Source organism: Aethalodelphis obliquidens, unplaced genomic scaffold (genome assembly GCF_003676395.1).
Source record: "Aethalodelphis obliquidens isolate GAN/ISIS:26980383/991018 unplaced genomic scaffold, ASM367639v1 scaffold7, whole genome shotgun sequence".
In the NCBI taxonomy this organism is placed as follows: domain Eukaryota; kingdom Metazoa; phylum Chordata; class Mammalia; order Artiodactyla; family Delphinidae; genus Aethalodelphis; species Aethalodelphis obliquidens.
The window spans coordinates 68,897,227-68,916,678 of record NW_020837951.1 but is presented as its reverse complement, the minus strand read 5'-3'; the positions used below and the strand labels follow the sequence as shown (position 1 = coordinate 68,916,678).

Sequence of the window (19,452 nt, the reverse complement as noted above, 5' to 3'; positions counted from 1 at the left end):
GACCCAGGGACTTTGGGCCAGTCCCAATGAGCCAAGCACCATTTCCAGTCAGCTGTAAATGAGATATTTCTGATGCTGTTGGATTGTCTTTAATATTTGCATGATTTATTTCAACACTGTATCAATAATAGCAACTTGTATGAAACTGTTTAATATATGTTAACACACTTTTACATATTTCTTACCTGAAGGTGATTTGTGCCTTATTTTTAATGCAACAGATCAGAATTTGAAAATTATATCATCAAGTGAATAAAGTACAGGATGGCTTCTAGGAGGGGGAGATTTGATGGTTATCTTTGAGAAGATTTGTTAAGACTTAGGGGTATGTAATGTGCCTTTCTTAGATAAGTTAGTTATTGAGGGATATCTGTATAGCTGCCCTCTTTCACATTATAAAAATTTACTGTAGAAAGCATAGCCATTAACAATCAAGTGGTCGGCATTTCTGCTGTGTTTGAATTTCTCCTTTCTAGACTGCCTTCTCATCAGCACAAGTAACTTCACCTTGAGCCTTAAGGTTGTATAAATCATACCGACCTTTAAAATGCAGGAATCAAATCTTAAGGCAAAGGATTTTTCATTCTTTCTTTTTTTCTCTTGCCATTGCTTCCTAATGTCAAGTGGCCTCAAAACTTTGCCTTGATGAGTGGCTCATAGCCAGTTCATAGAATCAAGCTATTCTAGTTCATCCATGAGCTTTGGATATTGACTTATGACAATAAAGTCCTCCGTTGATTAGAACATTATTTCTTACACCTATCAACCATTTAAAGATATTTGACAAGTACTGATGGGATTTGGAATCACAATATTTAGAGCATATTCCTGCAAATGAGTATGTTTATTTAAAGTCGAGAAAACTGCTCTCATTAAATTACAGTCATAGGATACTTCTTTGGTCTGCTTTTTTATCCTCTTTCGTCAAACTGCCCTTAGGGCACTGTCTTCTTGAACTAACAGCTACATCAGAGAGGGAGCTGTATATAGGATGAAATCAAATCAGGGTGGGATAGAAGCTAAGATGTGTAAGATGCTCAAGGTCTCTGCTGATTGAGACAGAGGCTTTTGTGTGCAGATTGAGGCTTGCAGTATATGAGTGAGTGGATTCACGTACAGGAGCAGACTGACAACGTAGGGTTAGTTCATTTATCAGCGATAACTTGAAAGTAATTGACTGAGTGTAGGGAATATTAATTGTGGGCCAGCTAGTCATTGAATATGAAAGTACTCTCAGCTGCATTTGAACATTTACATATCCGCCCAAACCTAATTTTCAAGGTGTTCTAGTTTTCTAAATTTAGCTTGCGTTTGGATTATAACAGATGCAAACTCTTTTACCACTACTCCAAAGCTTCTCTTCCAGTTTACACAACTCATTTACTTAAGTAGGTTATTGTAAAAGTTTCTGTGTGGTCTTAAGCTGAAGTTACCGAAGAATCTTTGGTTTCAAATCAGTCCAATAATTAGAGTTATGGAAATGATGTCAGGATCCTCAGAATGATATATTGCAAGTTTAGGAGCCAAGAGACAGAAAAAGATACTCCCAGCCGACACTCACAAATCAGAAGCAGCTGCAGCAAGGTCAGGGTCCCTGTGTGTTAAGGGGCTGGTTATTTTATCAGTTAAGGGAGTCGACTTTATTCCATGTCTCTAGGCATTTAACACTTCTATTGGGCATCATCTCTAGCCTTCTAGGAACAGACGTCAAGCAAGAGTGTGGTACAATAAATTCTATTGGTGCAATGACTAGAAAGTACAGTAATAATTTGCAAGTTGCACAATAATTACTTATGTATTGTGCTTCATTGTTGTACATGGGCCAGGCTTTGAGTCCATTACTGTTAAACAGCCTGCAGCTACTTTGCTCTTTGAGTTTATTAGCACAGTTGGGTTTTTTTCTTGTCTTTTGCTTTTTTTTTTTTTAATAGGATTATGGTTTTCATAGCAGTGACATTATGGGATTACTTTGTTCTTGACATTTCTTATGGGAAAAGTTTGCTTATTATCTGGTGGATTAAGCTTGAATATTGGACCTAGTCCTATTCCTACCCAACAAATGAAAAGCAACTGTTGTTTAGCCTCTGATGTTTAGAAAGTTTCTTCTATGACCATGTCCGTGTCTTCCTGGCAGGGACTGCTTGAGCCAGTAAACAGACATACCTTTTGTGTTTTTATCACATTAAGAATCATTAAAAAAAAAAAAAAAAGAATCATAAGCGTACTCTTGAGCATTTCATTTTGTTGTTCATTCATTTTCTTTCTTTCTCTTTTTTAAACAAATTACAGTGGAAGAAATTGACTGTTTTAACAGTTTTTCTATTATTAAATAGCATTAGGAAAGGACATTTAGGGGATGATTGTACACAATCCTTTGGTCCTTTCAAAAATAGTCCTGTGTTAGAAAGTGATGTAGTTTATGAGGAATGAAGTAACTTCACCCAGTTGGCGGAGGAAAAAACAGCCACGTAACTAAAGCAATGAGAAAAAGTGATTCACAGAAAGAGACTTTCTGCTCTGACACGGTTGAGTGTGTGAGAGAATGTCGAGGGGAGTGTTTCTCACACTTGCACAGGCATCAGAATCACCTGAAAGGCTTGGGCAGCAGATTGCCGGAGCCATCCCCAGAGTTTCAGGTGCAAGAGGTCCGGGGTAGGGACTGAGAATTGGCATATGTTGCATGATTTCCTCAGGGGATGCTGATACTGCTGATCCAGAGACCACTGCTGTAGTGTAATTAAACTAATGGAGTCTCAGCTAAGAAATTTTTTAAAGTCTAGTGCTGGTAACCCCACAGAAAATCGAAAGAATGGCAGTTGAAGTTTGTTCGGGAGGGTGGCTAACTGACTTGGTTGACTAGGAGAGGATTGAATTGTAATTAAGTGGCTGAACTAATATGATTAAGGAAATCATATGGTTTAGAACTTAATATATTTCTAAATTTGGTTTACTTGGCATTGTACTTTAGCTTGTAACTTATGTACTTATGAAAAGCTGTTTTTTTGTTTTTTGTTTTGGTTAAGAGCTATTGCATTAAAACATGCATATGCTTACAATATATGGTTAGTTTCAAACCATCCTGAAGTTTGTTCTACCCGGAATGTTCAACTATTGCTACTAGACACTTGGCACTTCCATTCATTTAATACTGCAACCTGGGGATGGGGAGGGGGGAGTTAATTGAAATTCTTAATTTGGATCAAAAGTGTCTGGATAGAAAATGCCTAGCTTATGATTTCTTTAAGGATAAATTCTCATTTTTTCATGCTTGCATTTTTAGTCATGGTATGTAATGTGTGCAGTGTTTATGAAAGGAATGAATGAATGGCCAGCAGCACACCTGTTGGAAATAATTAGACCATGGTGGTAATGGGAACCATCCCAGATTAACTCACTCAGGAAATCTATTGATGATTTGAAAAATTTGCATATTAGCTGATTAATATAGTTTATCTTATCTCAACAAATTTAAGGCAAACTGAAAATCCTAATAGAGTTAAATGATATCTGAGGTTTTAATATCAAAACAAATCTCAAGAAACATTTATTTTGACAGCCACACTATCTAAATGAAAGTAGGGTTAAAGCCATGGAGAGATAACAAAAGCATTTCATAAGATATGAAGTCCAAGTAAGCTATATTGGTAAAAGAATTCAAACACTTCCAAATTGGGGCTTCCCTGGTGGTGCAGTGGTTGAGAGTCCGCCTGCCGATGCAGGGGACGCGGGTTTGTGCCCTGGTCCGGGAAGATCCCACATGCTGCGGAGCGGCTAGGCCCGTGAGCCATGGCCGCTGAGCCTGCGCGTCCTGCAACGGGAGAGGCCACAACAGTGAGAGGCCCGCATACCGCAAAAAAAAACTTCCAAATTTATACCCTTCATATCATTAATCATTAACTAAACTTCCAAATTAAACATAAAATTAATTAAGAAACTTCCAAATTTATATCATTCATTTTAATAGTCTAGCAGAATCATGTTATCCTAATCTGTTTAAAAAAATTTTGTGTTAAGGTCTTTATCTTCCCTGCTACATTGTTGGCAGAGGCATAATATCCACATCCTACTAGAGTCCTAGACCCATCCATGAAATGGTGGGAGATATTCGTAAGGGCAGAGGCTGTGTTTTAATATCTCTAATACCGAACTCTTGGTTTGTCAGAAATTTTGTCTAAATGACACCTTTCCTTTGTCCCTACTTAGTGAAAATATGCTTAACTGTTGGCAAAATAGTCATGTGTTAAGACTAACGTTCCGTAGGAATTTAGCATTTATAAAATGACTTTCTCATAACTGCTTATATATTACATTGGGTCTACACAGGGATGCCTTCTAAAATTTTATGGACAGAAGAATCTGAGGTAGAAAGAAGTTAAGTAACTTGCCTAAAGTTAGTTACTCCAGCTAGGAAATGTCAGAGCCAGGCAGAGAACACAGATTTGCTAGTCTAAATTAAGTTTCTTTATAAAATTCAAATACTAATGTATCGTGTTTTTTTCATAGGAAAAGGTGTATGGTGGAAGTACACACAGGTGGGAAATCTTAATCTCACTTTTTCTTACTTTCCTAATGTTTTGAATTCCAGAAACCTTGTTCTTCTCCAAATTCATTCAGCATCACATTGTTTTAAACATTTTTCTTTTATTATACAAGTAAGAATTTTTGTTTTTTTGTAGAAAAATGAGAAGCTACAAATAAGCAAAAAGGAGAAAATACTTTTCATCCAAGCATCCAGCACAGAGTGCTGGGCATAGAAGCCATTAATAAATATCTATTGATTGAATGCCAGGAATTAGCTCCCTGACCTCTGGGTAAATTGCTTAAGTTGTCATATTCCATCTGTAAAAATGGGTGGCTGGCAGGGCTCTTGCACTACTTATTTCCTTACGTTATGGATTTATTTGACATCAGTGATCTTTCAGGGACTTGGTGAAAGGTGTTAAATAAATCATACCTTTATTATTATCTCTGAGCAGGAAATTATTTGAAATTTGCTGTTTTTAAATATCTTACTGCTCTTTGTCATAAGTAGGAAAGAAAATGACTTATTTGCAGTGTATGATATGCTTATTTGGGTGGGAGTATGTAGGAGAACAAATGCATTTATTTATAAATAAATCATCATTATAAAATATTAAAAACTTCTTCCTGTGATATTTCAAGTTCTGTTGTTTAGTTTCGACCCTCCCTGAGCCCACACTGCAGTCAGATGGATTTAGAGTTTATCTACCAGCATTTCTTCATGAAAATAGAATAACAAGGAAAAGAAATTGAGAGTAGGGAAAGCTTATTTGATTTCTTGCTATTCTTTCTGGTTGATTGTATTTAGTCCATGGGTATCATAGGGGTATGTGTTTATTAATTCATATGATTTACTTAGTTTATTAGGTGATATCAGTGACATAGTCCAAAAATGTGGCTATTTGGAAGAGAAATGAAGTTAGATAGTGGGTTTTCAAAATAGGATATGACAGTACATGAAGAGAATGATTTTTAAAAAACACAAATGTACCTGTTGTCCCATGATAAATTTCAATAAACTAAGCTTTTCTCCAGGTGGGATTATAATGGCTCCAAAATATTCACTAGCATGATAAGCAGATTTTCTTTTTCCTATTGTTTTAGCACTGTTTTATACTTCCCAAATTTTCTTATAGCTGAGCTTGTATTTCCATTCTATAGGTGGTGTGTGTACATAGAGAGAAATATGTTCATCCATTTAGTTAAATCTCCTGTTAAAATTGGTTGGGACTAGTGGTGGGACAATAAAGTCAACAAACAAAAAAATACCCTGGAAACATAAATTCCTGCCTTATTCTTTGTAAATTTTTTCTTTTTATATAAATGAATTGGGTTATAATAGAGTTCTACAAAAAATTAATTGAAAGGCTCTTAGCAAAATTCATATTTCTATTAATATCTGATACATAATAAATCTAGAATAAATTTTTAAAGTATGATACGACAGTAGGATCTTAAAGTGAATTTTTTCACTTAAGGTCCAATAGTTTCATAATAGAAGTGGTTCCCTCTAAAGGTTATTTTGGGACTTAGTTCACCTTCATTCAGTTTTATAATGTATCTTCTGGAATCGACTCAGTGAAAATTATTACGGTCACACTTTAAGAGGAGTTATTTTTCTTCTGATTTACACTGAATGAGCGAACATTAGCTAGCTCTTCAAGTTAGGGTCTTAATTATTCTCTTGTTTGACCTTTGCCTATAACATTTGGTTTGAGTTGTGTTCTTCTCTTTGACTTTAAGATTCAGCCACTGGCAGGAGCCTTATTTAATCTTTCTATTGAGGTGTTTCATCTCCTTGAATAGGACATAAACCTATTCATCAACCTATCTTTCATATGGGCATGCTGTTCTGGAATACTATTAAGATTGAGTGCATTGTGGCAGGGTGCATTCTATTTAAAAAGCAATGTAATATGTTTCAGTGTGATTAAGAACAAGGGTTTTACAAGTGCAGTATATAGTAAAATCATAACACTCAAGGGTTTTTTGCATAATGTGCTACGCCTAATGTGCAAACGGTTGGTTTAATTTTTTACTTTAGCTTTTTCAAAGCATGGTGTTTCTCATAAATGCTGCCAGTATGTTCTGATGTTTCATTCCTTAATACTTGAGCTGATATGGTACTATCACTAAATTATATCAAGTTCCCGAGGAATCAAATTTCTAGTTTGATTTATACAGGTAAAACAGGGTCTCACTCAGTAGATTTAATCTGACTTCATAATCGAAATGGAAACAAGAAAATGAAAATCTAATTTATAGAATTTTTGTGTGTGTGTGGGCAGCCTCTATTAAAGAAATTCAGTATTTATTTATTTACTGGTCTAATAAAAATTAAATTCTCTTCTAAAAAGCACTTACCGTGAAACATTTTTAAAAATTCAAGTGTGATTCTGAATCTTTGTTTTGTTTCTGTTCTTTTGTTTTGTCCCAATTTCCTGACTGTGTTATAGCAGATGTGGTATTTTAGCTGAGAGTTGTTTTATGCTTAAATGAAGATCCTAAAAAACAAAATGCATTTGCTTTCAAGTTAGAAGCGGCACGTATGACTTGTCTTTGGAATAACAGAATTGTAGATCTAGAAGCTGCCTCTGGGGTGAGTGGTGAAAGGGACTCTCCAAAGGTCAGATGGCAAATTTGTGGTAGAAACAGAGCCAGGACCACGTCTCTTGATTCCTTGCTAATTTATCTGTTACTACCCCACAGGACTCAAATTCAGATTGCATTTCTATTTTCTGTTGGTTTGTTTTATTGCAGTATTTCAGTTACTGCTTTATAATACATAACCTTGGAAACTTTATTTACAGCTTTTTCATAACATGTGCTAGTTTGGGCTTCATGAGTTTGAAGGTGGGCTGACTTTGTGAACCGCCGGCTAGTACTTTTAGTGGTGGGTTGAGCCAAAAGAATTCCAAAGTGAAGAATATTTTCCTTTTTCATATATCCCTGTCAAGAATCCCTAGGGCCAAAAATAAAACCAGATAGAAGAATGCTTAATTGAACTGAGGGTAAGTATGTAAATTTAAATCTGTTCTTTGGACAGATTTGGGGGAAAGTTCACAAGAAGTTCTCTAATGTTTATGGTTTGTGTTTGACTACTGTTAGATTAGTAGATGATTTCTAGTGTCCAGAAAGTGTTCTCAAGCTTTATAGGGATTATCTCATTTATGCCTTTAGCATGGTGGATGAACTCTTAAAGCTTCATGAATAGTATGATATAGGTAATAGCATTAGCTCCATTTTATAACTGAGAGAATAGGATGTATTATGCTAGTGTCCAAGGTGGGATTTGAACCAAGGGGTTCTCAAAACCCCTGGCTCTCGACCTCTAAGCTCTTCTGCTTCCACATTACACACAATTTCCTGTCAGAAAATGACGCCTACCACTAAACTGAAGTTTTCAAGGGGCTTTGCTTTAAGTTAGCAAACATTTTTACACTTCCTACGGTAAACCTGAGAATTCCATGTACTTGAGAATTCTCACACTTATATTTGGGATACAGTAGTAATTTCTGGGATCATCTTAACTTGCAGCCTCTTTTTCCTCCTCTTTCTTCATATTCAGTCTTAATTTCTACACTTCCCGTTTTCCTTGCCTTATTTGGAGCAATAGTCAGTGTGCCTTGGGCATTATTTGGATACCTTCATTTCTATTCTTAAAAGAGTAAGTGATTCTCTGTTATTCCCAAATAAGATTAAAGCTGCTAGCTAGCCCTTGGCTCCTAAATTCTTTACCAATGTCTAGTTTCTTTACCTTCCTCTTAGAAAACTTGTTTCCTTGGTATTGTATCTCAAGATTGAAAAGAACCACGAAGAAATACTTACCTCAGTTACCCATCCAGTGGAATGTTTCTCCCATACTCCTGCTTGGACTATAATCTTTTCCTAGAATCATTACTACTCATTAAAAATGTCTTCCTCCTTTTGACAATATCATACCTGCTTTCTTTTTTTTCTTTTGGCTGCACCTCGCAGCTCGCAGGATCTTAGTTACCCGACCAGGGATTGAACCTGGGCCACGGCAGTGGAAGAGCGGAGTCCTAACCACTGGACCGCCAGGGAACTCCCCAGACCTGCTTTCTTTAACCACACAACAATGAAACCCAATGACTGACTCTCTCTTTGCTTCTCCCTGGTTTGTTCCCTAAGCTTTTCAGTTTGTGAGTTCCCACCTATAATATTGACTATTAATGGTTTTTGTGTTTGTCCTGATTTCTCTTTCTTTTATATTTGTACTATTTCCCCCTATTAAATAACTCCTGGAATTCAGAGGCCATGAGAGGTACCATGCAATTAGCACTGCATTTGGTAATCGGAAGGTATTTTGTAACATTTGACCCCATAAGAAGAGTAGCAGCTGGTTTTCTCTTGCTCCCTGTCTCTGTTTAGCTCAAAGACATACCAGAGGGCTTCCCTGGTGGCGCAGTGGTTGAGAGTCTGCCTGCTGATGCAGGGGACACGGGTTCGTGACCCGATCCGGGAGGATCCCACATGCCGCGGAGCGGCTGGGCCCGTGAGCCATGGCCGCTGAGCCTGTGCGTCTGGAGCCTGTGCTCCGCAACGGGAGAGGACACAACAGTGAGAGGCCCATACTGCAAAAAACAAACAAACAAACAAAAAGACATACCAGAACTGCAAATCTCAGTGAGAAATCAGTGTAGCTCACTTTTATAGTCAGGGCAGACAGAAAACAGTAGATCACTTCTGTGTTCAGCAGGAGCAAGCAAAAAATCATACTCTGTGAAAGTAGATTTACTTTAATGATATAGTTAAATTTTTATAGTACTTTTGAGCAGTGGTGTCAGACTTTATTTTAGCAGTGGCTTACTTTTTTTTTCACATAATCTGAAGGGACCCTAATCCTGTATCTAAAACTCAGGATTGGTCCTTAGGCTATTTACAGTTTCATTGTTTGGGGCAAGCACCCTATTGCTTTTGTAAAAGCAATACACACTGCTGGGATGTAGGGTTTTCTGGAACACAGTCTGAAAACCCTTGCTTTAGGAGAGTGGAGAGACAGAATTTTCCTTGCTTTATTTGGGAAGATTGAAAGATTGTCAGACTGAACAGGAACCACATTCTTGTATGCACTGTGTCTAAACAGTTGCCATCATATCAGTATCACCCTCATTCTGTCTTCATTTGGAATATCTAATGGAGCTTAAATCAATTAGGATACTTAGGATAGGCTATCTCTGTGCCAAAATGCCAAACAGAAAAAACGAAGTAGAGTCCACAAGATGTTGAAAAGGAATCTTGTTTTTAGCTCTTTCTCTAAAGTTAGAACAGTTTTGATCCCTTCCCTGGAAGCATTTTTTTTCTCCCCCTACTGAAAAGAGAATAAAGCAAAAATTGAGAAGAGAAAAATTGGATCATTGATCTTTTTTGCATGATTATCTTTTGGTGTTTCTGTGAAGTTAGTTTGAGGTGATCTTTTAGGCTATTGTATTTTTTTTTTTCAAATTCAGTAGAAAATGAGTCTTAACTTTAATTGATTATATTTACTTATTTTATAACACATTGCCACTTCTGTCACCCTAATGCAGTTGATAGCTGTCTTGTGTGTAACACCAATTCGTAATCCTCTGCATTGAATACTTAAAGGGTGAGTATTAAAAATTGCATGCTATACAAGAAGAGATGGGTGTACCACATTTAAAAGTGGCTCTTACACATTGTGCACTTATTAAAAGAAAAAACTTAAGCTGAAAAATATCCCTTTAATATGAATGTGTTTGAGGAAATCGTAACCTCTGTATTCTAATATTTTGAGTGTCATCACTTTTGTATCCTTCCTTTCCTTCTTGATCCAGGTAGCTTTTTCCCTTGCAACACTGCTTCCCTCCCCTTGAGTAGGTAGCTTTACAGTTGTGATCTTTCCTTTTCTCAATTTGCACTTAAAATCCACTTCTTTTTTGGGGGTTGACCTTCCTTAGTCCAGATGCTTCCTTCCGTACTGTGTTTAGGAACTCTATTTCAAGCGACATACTTAAAAAAAAAATCTCTTACTTAAGATTAGGTTATACAATTCCCAATAATTATATCTACCTAAAAAACCTTCATGAGGAAGAATCATAACGAAGGTTTTGTAAGTAGATGCAAAGCGTTTTCTTGGGAGTTCGTAGCATTGGGAGAATTTAAGATTTGAGAAATGAGATTGTGAGGTCATAAGAGCCAAACCTATGTGAGTGTTAAATGGTGAATTCAGGATGGGAGAAAATGTTCAGGAAGGAGGAAGTAGCCTTCACTTCAGCTAGAGAGGAAAATCCAGGTAAGGGGCTAAACAGCCCTGGAGGCAGGTATAAAGGCAGGCTTTCTTTAGGTTGTTTACACATCTGTCTCTGTAAGCAACATAAATAGCGCTTTTTTCCTGCCTGGCCAACACATACCCTGCTCTTTTTTTATTTTGAGGTCTCAGCTTAAATGTCACCTTCTCAGGGAGGGTGTATTCATCTAAAGTAAAGAGGAACTCTCCCATTTCCCTCATGTCAGCCTGCTGTATTTTCATTGTAGCACTTAATACTTTCTCGATATTTTCTTGTACGTGTATTCTTTCTTCTCTCCTCCTCACCCTCCCTGCCTCCTAACAGTGGACATAAGGTTAATAAGTGCAGGGGCCATGTCAGCTGTGTTTATCGCTCTATCTCATGTCCCTAGAATAGAACCTGCACTTAGAGGACAGTGTCTTTGGCTAGACTGTCATCTGCTTGAGAGCAAGATTCCACCTTATCTTTGTAGCCCTATGATTATATAGTGCCTGTTAAATTGAATTAATTAGGGTAATATTATTGAGAAGATAGGATAATTTTATAAATGAAGACATTATATTCCCTTTTTCCCTCTAAATAAAAAGCAGTATCAGTCTTAGTGATATGATAGCAGGGCCAAGTGTAAAACCTGGGATAAAACTGGGTGAAACTTTGATGCCAGAGGACTGTCCCAAGGGTTGTTGACTTCTGCTATTCCAGAAATCATGAGGGGATTATTTTAGGAAGTGAGATTCTTCAGTGGCTCTTTATATATTTGATTAAATAATGAAAAGCAATATTAGTTTCAGATGTACAATATAGTGATTCAGAACTTTTATAGATTATACTCCATTTAAAGTTATTATAAAACATTGGCTATATTCCCTGTGCTATACAATATCTCCTTATAGCTTCTATGCATACATTTATTTTATACATAGCAGTTTGTACCTCTTAATCCCATACCCTTATCAAGCCCCTTCCCCCTTTTCTCTCCCCACTGGTAACCACAAGTTTGTTCTCTGTATCTGTGAGTCTGTTTCTGTTTTGTTATATTCATTCGTTTTCTTTTTTAGATTCCACATATAGGTGATAAATATTTGTCTTTCTCTGTCTGACTTATTTCAACAAACATAATACCCTCCAGGTCCATCCATGTTGCTGCAAATGGCAAAGTTTTATTCTTTTTTATGTCTGAGTAGTATTCCAGTGTATATATATGCCACATCTTCTTTATCCATTCATCTGTTGATGGACACTTAGGCTGCTTCCATATCTTGGCTGTTGTAAATAATGCTGCTCTGAACATTGGTGTGCATGTATCTTTTCCAATTAGTGGTTTTGTTTTCTTTGGATATATACCTAGGGTTGGAATTGCTGGATCATATGGTAGTTCTATTTTTAGTTTCTTGAGGAACCTGCATACTGTTTTCCACAGTGGCTGCACCAGTTTACATTCCCACCAACAGTTCTGATGACCAGTTTTTTTGATGTAGTAGTACACACTGAAATGAAGATGCTCCTGCCAAATATTGGGAGGATCTTAGTTATTTCCCTAGAAGACCATTTTCCATGTAGCTAATGTTGCTTTTCCAGGTGGACCTTATGAAGTATGGTATTCTGAAAAATATTTTGCCCAAGGTTTAACTTTAAAAGTGGTGGTCTCGGGCTTCCCGGGTGGCGCAGTGGTTGGGAGTCCACCTGCCAATGCAGAGGACACAGGTTTGTGCCCCGGTCCGGGAAGATCCCACATGCCGCGGAGCGGCTGGGCCTGTGAGCCATGGCCACTGAGCCTGCACGTCTGGAGCCTATGCTCCGCAACGGGAGAGGCCACAACAGTGAGAGGCCCACGTACCGCAAAAAAAAAAAAAAAAAGTGGTTGTCTCCTTAAGATAGAAATATTAAGATTTTTCAATTTAATAGTTTTCAATAAAAGAATTAGGTCTGTCTCTAGGTTGAACTTTCTCTGAAGATATAGTTTTACTCTTTCTTATCAGATTAGCCCGGATAGGTATTTCCACTAGGCCAATCATTTGAAGCAATGCTGTATACTGAGTTATATTGAGGGAACTTGGGACAGGTTGGTTGTTGTGCTATGAATTTTAGTGAAAGATGTAAGTTTGAAGACTTATATTTAATATTTCCTAACAATTTGTAATGTTATGTAGTTTTGGGCACTCCCTGTATTTTGTTGACTTATTTGTTATGTGTTCCTTGAAGAAATGATTATGAAGGTGGTCTTATTTTAATATCATGGTTATATTTTCTCCAGATGAAATGTATTGACTTAACCTCAGCTAGACGGGCCAGTGACGCAACTCCTCCGAAAGCTGAAAACGTGCATACGTATAAAAAAAAAAAAAAAATCCTCTCTTTTTCCCCACTACCTGGAGAGAGAGCCATGGATATTCTGAGTCTATACATAAAGACTGCAAATTACTAACCAATGAAGTCATTTTTATGTATCATCATTAAGATTTTTCAACATAGCCAATTTGGAGTCTTGAACTCTTATTCCAAATCTAGGAGTTTTGTGTAACATTCAAAATTAATGATTCCTCTTTTATATGTTATGCATTTTTACCCTCCCTGAGTTTGGATGTGAATTTCTGAGTGTGTATGGTACGAGTTCTCTATAGAAGTATAAACTTTATCCATAATATCTGTTTTTTCATTCATCATTTTCAGTGTTTCTTCTTATACTGACTGTTCCACTATGCTGTTACTTTCCTAATGCCCTTGCTCATACTTTCTGTTTGCCACCTAGGCATTTCTTGTCAGCTGCCAGGCTTGCTCCATCTCTTCCTTTGAGGTCATACTAAAGTTACGTTCCATTGATTCTACTCAATTTCATAAAGGGTGGGCTGGGTTCAGAGATGAAAAGAGTCCTGAGATACAACCTTAGCCCTTGGAAAGCACACAGTTAATCTAGGGTGAGGATGGGGCTTGATAGTAGCATATATATTAGGATTTGCTAATAAGATCAGTGAGAAAAAAGGTTGAACCCAGAAGAGGGACAGTGCCATTTTTGTTTTGGAGTATTGACAGAAGGCTCTCCAGAGGAGGTCTGTTTGAGTTGGTCCTTAAATGGTGAATCCTGAGGAGGTAGACATGTGTTTTACATCTGCCTAGTTAGCTAACTATATCTAGTTTGTTTCTTTGTAATTTTATGAAAGTTATTTAGAAAGTTATCTTGTGTGGCCACAGTTCTTTATTGTATAGGAAACAATTAGATTTTCAGAATTGCATTTGAATTTTTTAAAAAGTCAACAATTGCATTTGAATTTTTCAACAAGGTGAAAACAACTCAACAATACAATTCAAAAATTGCGCGATGTTATCTTTAATCCTTTTTCAGGGCAATGAGGAAGTGGCACAAAGGGGGAAAGCATTTTTTTGTTATTTGGAAATACCTGTTTTGAAATGGGCTGAATAGAAGCAATGGCAGAATCTGTGTGTGGGGGTGGTGTGTGTGTGGTGTATGTGCGTGCATGCGTGAGCTTATAAAAACAAAAATAAAATCCAACCGTTGATTTTTGTTCTTTTCAAAATGTCAGGAGTGTAAAGACTGGGCCATGTTCGGTGGCAGGGTGATGCCTAGACTGCTAGATGTTAGTCTTTGGATTTCCAGACGCACAGAACAGGGGCAGCAAGATGGCCATGTAGTACCCTGCTTCACGTTTCTTAGGGGCTCTGATGTGGTGGAACTGAAGCAGGAAGAGAAGGAGTCCAAAATGCTGAAGCTGGAAGGGACATTGGGCACAAAGCCATGGTAATAACCAGTCTGTATATATAGAGAGTTTGGTGTGGGAGGGCTCTGCACTGTAAATAAAGTAAAAGCAATAATTACCAATGGGCAACTGGGCCATGTCCTTATCAAAAGTATTCAGATGTGAGTAAAGTCTAGTGTCTAAGCAAATAGACTGGAGAGAGGCTCTGGAGAGGAATCTGCCAGCTATTTTCCTAAGGATTTGGGAAAAAACTGTTGCCTAATGATATTTTCTAAAGCTTATTACTTGATGGTCTTGTGGATCTGGAGGAGTTTGTTCTTTTCTTTCTTTTTCTTGTTTTTTGTTTTTGGTGCTAAAAATGAGATATTTTAATAAATTAAGTTTACTTATTGTATATGTAACATTATATAAGCACAAATTCATTTATTCATCTAAGGAGCACTTATTTCTTTGTATCAAGCATAGCTATTTTTCAAGCCTTTTTCTCCTAAAGAATTAATATTAAAAATCTCAGGTAATAAGTAAGGATTTGACTTATTCCAGGCTAACCAAATCATGACTTTTTTTCCTTTTCATGTGTTTTTCTTCTTTTTGTACATTTTCCACTCAACTTAAAAATTAAATAGATTAATGGTCAATGTATATAGTTAACATCATTCTAAATACTATGTATATGGGTTTATATTGTGCCTGTTATTTTGAAAAGCTATTTTGGGGGGGGGGAAAAAGCCCAGTTACTCATTATTTATGAAAACTTTGGTCTGTTCCTCTCAGGCCTAAATTTTGGGTGTTGTGTGTAGGTAGATCTACATGGATTTTTGAAAATGTCTTCTAGTTAGAGCTTTGGGGTACATGAGTAGTAATGTACAGAAGGAGAGGAAAAGGGAAATGTTAGTTATGGCTCTATAGTGTTAGTTTCAAAATGATGTTGGAGATCTTCTGGCCCAATTTGTTAACTCAATTTCTTAAAATTTGGTACTATAGAATTGGAATCAGTCCCACATTAGATACTCAGCTTTCAAGAGACTACTTCTCTGTGGCAACACTTTCTATCACCTCTACCAAATTTTAAAAGATTATTTTGCTTGTAGTGAATTTGGAGAAGAATTTGACTGGCTAATATCAAATCATTGCTGCTTGTAGAAAGCAACTTCTTTAGCAATGGTAGATCAGTGAAGAGTGGCATGAATCCTTTTTTTTTTTTTTAATTGAAGTATAGTTGATTCACAGTGTTGTGTTAATTTCTGTTGTACAGCAAAGTGATTCAGTTATACATATACATACATTGTTTTTTATATTCTTTTCCATTATGGTTTATCACAGGATACTGAATATAGTTCCCTGTGCTATACAGTAGGACCTTGTTGTTTATCCATCCTATGTATACTAGTTTGTATCTGCTAACCACAAACTCAAGAGTGGCATGAATCTTTAAGAAATTCAATTCAACAAATATTTATTGAGCACCTATTATTTGGTGCTCAAATAATAATGGTGGGGTTGCTGACCTCAAGTCGCTCAGTCTAGTGAGGAGTCTGAGAGGTGAATGAACGTTATCAGGCTGCCTGATAAGTGCAACAAGAGAAGCTTGGAAGAGGAACAGAGAGACGTTCTGAGAGAGCCAACATCTCAGAATTTTGGCTGGATTTTGACAGGAATAAGAGTTCCCAGTGATTTCTACTGAATTAATGTGCATAGTTTAAAGAATGAATATGAATCCTCCCATTTTATTGTCACCTAAAAAAATGTGATGGCTTTCTATAGATGGGTATCCCTTCAGTAACTTACGACATTTGGCCTTTTATTACATAGATCTTAATAGATCCTTAAGGTTAGAAACTCATGTTAATGATTCTGATTATAAAACAGTCGAATAAATAAACTACTTCCCCTAATTTGACCTTTTTTCAGATTAGAACTGTAAATTTGTATTTGCATTGCTACTGCTTTTCTGTCGTGTTTATTGTGAATAAAAAGTTTCTATTGTTTGCTTCTAATTGAGAACTCAGGGTGCTCAACAGACATTGTTCATTGTTATTTATGAAAATACTGCATTTAAAAATAATTGAGGTATGAGTTGGTAAACAGTTTCTTATAAAACTAGACTTCTTTGGAATAGTAATACATAACAGATCATTTCCTTTAAAGAGTGGGAAAAAAATTTAAGACCTTCAGCTATAAGATGTGCTCACTAACAGCTGTTTTCTATAATAGGAGCATTTTGCATGCAGAATAGAGAAAGTGAACTGTACAAAAGGGTGTAGAGAGGAACAGTTATAACTTCTCTGGCATCTACAGCAGCCCACAGAATAAACTTCCTTCGAATGGCATTGGCATGATTAATCCCAAGCAACCTGGACACTGAAACTGCTGTTCTGAAAAGGGGCTCTGCAGCCTGGAAATGTCACGGATGTAATGCTATCTTTCTAGCTGGGGTGGGGTGCTCATGCATTTAGTGGCACCCTGCTCAGTGTTCAGGGTATTTGAATATTCATGATAGGTTGGCAGGTGGTCAGTGGATGCAGGGCTGAAGCCACTCTGAGTCCTTTTGCTTTTTCATTTTTTATTAGAGAAACTTGTAAGGTCAGGTGAGATGCCTCATTCGTCATCATTTACTTCTTCTGATGTCAGTTTGGGGAAATTTTCCTAAGGTGGGCTACAGGAGACTGCCAAGTGTTAAAATCCTGTCTTCAGGATACCTCTTTGTAATCATATTTGTATTCATGGAGTGTCTAACCAATTTTTAAGTACATCATCCTCCTCCTCTGCATTAAAAATGCCTCAGACTTGTATTTCCCCACATATATAATCTTCTTGAGTCTTGATAGCCATGCTTACAACGTGTAGATGGTGTTCTCTCTTTTAAAGGGAATGGGGGCTTCCCTGGTGGCACAGTGGTTAAGAATCCACCTGCCAGTGCAGGGTGCCCTGGTCTGGGAAGATCCCACATGCCACGGAGCAACTAAGCCCGTGCTCCACAACTACTGAGCCTGTGCTCTGGAGCCTGTGAGTCACAACTGTTGAGCCCGTATGCCACGACTACTGAGGCCCACACACCTAGAGCCCGTGCTCTGCAACAAGAAAAGCCACCTCAATGAGATGCCCGTGCACTGCAATGATGAGTAGCCCCCGCTTGCAGCAACTGGAGAAAGCCCGCATGCAGCAATGAAGACCCGACGCAGCCAAAAATAAAAAAATATATATATATAAAGGGAATAGAACTAGAGCTGTCTAGAGAATCCTTAGTCCAGGGCCGTGGAACTGAGTCTTCTAATCCAAATCCAGGGCTCTGTACTTTTCTCCTTTCTATTTTCATCCAAAAGATTTACATGACAAGTGGGTATTTACAGGTTAGATTTCCTGCCTTACTTCTGCCACTTCTTTATGTGTTCCAGGACCTATCCTGTGTCTTTTACATACATCACCTTGTTTAGTTCTCACATTGTCCAGGCAAGGCACCTGAGGTTCAGAAAATTGGAGTAACTTTCCAGAGGTAGCCTGGCTAGTTCGAAGTGGATTCCGGATTGACACCCAGGCATGCCTGAGCCCTTGACACTCCTTATGTTCCTGAGTAAATGTTTCTGTCCTTATGAATTGGGAGATTGGGATTGACATATATACACTATTGATACTATGTATAAAATAGATAACTAATGAGAACCTACTCTATAGCCCAGGGAACTCTGCTCAATGCGCTGTGGTGACCTAAATGGGAAGGAAATCCAAAAAAGAGGGGATATATGTATACGTATAGCTGATTCACTTTGCTGTACAGCAGAGACTAACACAACATTGTAAAGCAATTATACTCCAATAAATATTAATTAAAAAAAGTTTCTGTCCTTGGGGAGTGAAAGGGAATTAGCGATGAGGTTCCTGAATATATGATAATAAGGAAGTCTGTTAAGTGTCAAATCAGTGATTCAGACAGTTCTTTGGAAGGGTAAAAGGAGAAGAGAGGATAGTACTCTGTGGTCTGGAAAGGCTTTGTGAAGAAATTGAGATTTGAACTAGCAGAGGATACTAAGAGTAGCATCAAAGTGTGATGGAAGGAAAGAGGACAGAGCATAGGTGGGAGATACTGGGCATGTTTTGGGGGAATTGATGCAATTGAATGAAGCATAGGAGGATTGGTGGGTGACAAAAGGAGGAAGGATTTAAAAGGCAGACTGGAGCCCTGCTGAAGTGGACTTGGGCTACCAGGTTATGTGCTATGTGGTATATGGCCTTGATGTTCAACATGTACATTTTAAATTCTTTGTGACACTTACCAGCAGAATGCAGTCTTAACTAGAATAGCTCAGTTGGCTTGCAACTGATTTTTTTTTTTTCTTTTTGCTGTACGCGGGCCTCTCACTGTTGTGACCTCTCCCGTTGCGGAGCACAGGCTCCGGACGCGCAGGCTCAGCGGCCATGGCTCACGGGCCCAGCCGCTCCGCGGCATGCGGGATCTTCCCGGACCGGGGCACGAACCCGTGTCCCCTGCATCGGCAGGCGGACTCTCAACCACTGCGCCACCAGGGAAGCCCTTGCAACTGATTTTGATTTAATGGAAATTTTAGTGGGGTGAAATCATATTTAGCTTCTTAGGGCATCTCTCATTTCCCAAGAGCTTGCCTAAATAGTCTTGTCTAAATAAGTCTTTCTTCATAAGAATACAAAAGCCTTATTGTTTCTTATGTATTCTTATGATGTGAATAGATTTGAAGTGTTTGTATGTATTGCAGTATTTCAGTAAGTATTCCTTTGGGGGGTAATAGGGGATAATGAGTCTTAATGAACACCAATAACATTGGGAGACACTGGGTTTGGGATTTCTCTAAGGAAGGAGGGTGGTCCTGCCACCTTTTGGTACGGAAATTAGGATATCTCAGAGAACTGAGGGGTTTGGGGTAGTGTGATGTCCATCAAAGACTAGACATAGATAATATGTTTGTTAGGTAACTTAT

The 19,452-nt window shown here is 37.7% G+C and overlaps 1 protein-coding gene across 2 annotated transcripts in view; it reads left to right on the top strand.

The window, feature by feature from the left end:
- The window catches only part of MLLT3 (MLLT3 super elongation complex subunit), a 265,175-nt gene that overhangs the window by 120,785 nt on the left and 124,938 nt on the right, over positions 1-19,452 (top strand). The gene's annotated exons all lie outside the window — the stretch shown is intronic.